At 53.1% G+C, this 2,676-nt stretch overlaps 1 pseudogene; it reads right to left on the reverse strand.

Moving 5' to 3' along the window:
* LOC114007469 (histone H2A.Z pseudogene) overlaps positions 1-2,136 on the reverse strand; it is a 3,224-nt pseudogene extending 1,088 nt beyond the window's left edge.
* Between the last annotated feature and the right edge of the window lie 540 nt (positions 2,137-2,676).

Raw genomic sequence — 2,676 nt, forward strand, 5'->3', positions numbered from 1 at the left:
ACCCTCCCACATGGCTGACCTCGGTTCAAGTCCTGGACCTGGTAGCTTGCTTTCCCATTCTCCCTATCTCTCTCTTTATCTCTCTCTGGTTGAATTAAAATAAATGAACGAACAAATAAAATAAAAATTTTAAAAATTCTTAAAAATAAACTTCATTTAGGCATTCCATGAGTGAGAGAGACAGAGACAGGGATAGAGACAGAGAGTGAGAGAGACAGATACAGCCCCCTGGCAGGGTCTCGTGGTCACCATCCCACGCAGCCTGCCCCAGCTCTGGAACATGGGCAGGTGTGTGCCTAGCACACTGAGGGAGGAGTCCAGGCGGGAACCAGAAACCTTCCCAAGCGGGCCGGCCTCTCAGGGCGAATGTCCAGCCCACATGTCTTAACAGATTTAACTCGTGTTTTCAGTAAGTCAGGCGTGTGTGGGTTACTGCTGGTGCCCGCCCGGCTAAGAAGCTGCGCGGCAGGAGCCCTCAGCCAGCTCTGTCTGCGGCCAGCCAGCTCCTGGACCTTGCATACAGACCTCCAGGGCCCTCTGGGGACTGCGGTCCTGAACCCAGATCTGTGGTTGCGTCCAGGTCAGACTGTCCCAGACAACAGAGATCACAATGAGAGAGGATTCCTTGGCCTCAGCCCAGCAGCAGGCTCGGAGTCTGAGTCTAAGAACTGGTCTGACAGTGCAGAGGGAAGCGGAAAGATGACTCAGCTACGGGGCATGGTCTGTTTCTTTGCCTAAGAGATGAGTCATCGCTTCTGGGCCTTTAATTCTCAGACTTCTAACTCACCCCGGTGGTGGGGTGGAGGAAGGGGATGAAGAAAGCTCCCTGCAGCTTGGACTGTGCCTCAGGAGGCCTTGCATTCACATCCAGCCTCTGCCAAGGGCCACTGGCCACAACAGGCTGGCGTTCCCTCCACCTGCACACCGTGGGCGCGAACGTCCCTACCTGCCGTTCTGTCACCTCGCAGTGCTGGGCATACAGTGGAAAACAGCAGACAAAATTGTGGCCAGGAAGCTTACGTTCCAGCGAGAGAGACAACAGGAATGAGGTGGCGAGGCAGAGAGGCGAACTGAGGGCAGTTGATGAAGGAAGTCCTGTCGTGTCTAGCACAGGGCCTGGCACACGGTGAGCCTCAGTGAAGGGACAGCAGTTCATTGTCTGCAGCTTAGGCCTCATGGTTTTCTGGATAGAAAGGACCTCCCTTCTCTGGAGGAGAGGCACAGTGGGTGACTCCAAGACTGTCCCAGCGCCGGGCTGGGATTTCCACCCCAGGCAGCAGAGGGAGAGCTGCTCGGCTAAAAAAAAAAAAGAAAGAAAAAAGAAAAGAAAAAAGAAAAAGTTGTTACTCTTTTAAAATTTGCTCTAGGGGGCCGGCAGGTGGCATGGAGTTTAAGACATTGCCTACTCCATGGTTGAGTTCTGGACTTGGTAGCTTGAAAATCACTCCAGGCACGAGAAGGGATTGCCATGTGGTCATCCTCCCTGGGGGGTGATTTCTCACTTTCCCTTTCTCTCTCTCTGTCTCTCTGGTGAGTACACAAGCCCTATAGCCACACACACACACAAAGGCTATAGGGCATGAGTGCTTGCCAGGGAGAGACAGAGAGGAAAAGTGAGAAGGTGCTCATGGGGGATGGCCCAGCAGCAGCCCTGCAGTCCTTTCTCCTCCTGCCCCCTCAGGATTTGGGGCACATGCACACACACATACACACACACCCCTGGTGTGTTTCTCAGGTCACGGGGTCCGACGATCAAACCACGCAGTCAGCCGCGTAGGGTCCAAATGCTTTAACCACTACGCCGCCGACTAGCCCTACAAAGTCTTTTTTATTTTTTTTTTTAATTGAGGAGAAATTCACATAACATACAATTAAGCACTGACTTTTTTTTTTTTAAGGAATTCAATTCAATTTAATTAATTATTATTATTTTTTTAATCTGACCCGAGAGAGACAGAGAGAGAAGGAAAGTGAGGAAGGAAGCCACCAGGTTTGGAACTCGAACGATGGTCAGCCATGTGGGAGTCCAGTGCCTTAACCATCATGCCACCTGCTGGCCCCAAGCATTGGCCATTTTAAAGTGAGCGGTGTGGCGGCATTTAGTACATTCGCGATGTGTGCAACCCCTACATCCATCTTGTTCCGAGGTACTTCAGCACCCCAAAAGGCAACCCTGTCCCCACTCAGCAGTCACTCCCCCACCCCACCCAGTCCTGACAACCACGCATCTTGTGCTGGTCTGTGTCTCCTGGACGTTTCAATGAAAGGAACCGCGCAGCGTGACCTCTGGTGTCCGACGCTTTCACTTGCCAGGTTTTCGAGGTCCCTTCACGGGAGCCTGCACTGGTGCTCTATTTAATGGCTGAGTAAGAATCCGGTCTACTCATAACCACCTTTGTCTGCGCCTCATCCACTGAAGAGCCTCCCTAATGCTGCCTAATTCACCCTCTGCTGCCTCATCTCAGCCCCAGCCCCAGCCCCAGCCCTGGGAGGTGATTCCAGGAATCACAGGGAGGGAGTTCAGTGAGACTGGGAAGGCGGAAGGCATGCGAGGGCGTGTCAGGGAGAGGTGACTATGGCGTGCACCTGGGCTCAGTGCCGTCGCGGCTCCTTGTTGGAGAGGGCATGCAGGGAGGTCCTCTGGAGAGCAGGAGCCTGGGGCATTTTTCAAAGGTT

Source organism: Tupaia chinensis, unplaced genomic scaffold, assembly GCF_000334495.1.
Source record: "Tupaia chinensis unplaced genomic scaffold, TupChi_1.0 Scaffold000182_1, whole genome shotgun sequence".
Taxonomy (NCBI): Eukaryota; Metazoa; Chordata; class Mammalia; order Scandentia; family Tupaiidae; genus Tupaia; species Tupaia belangeri.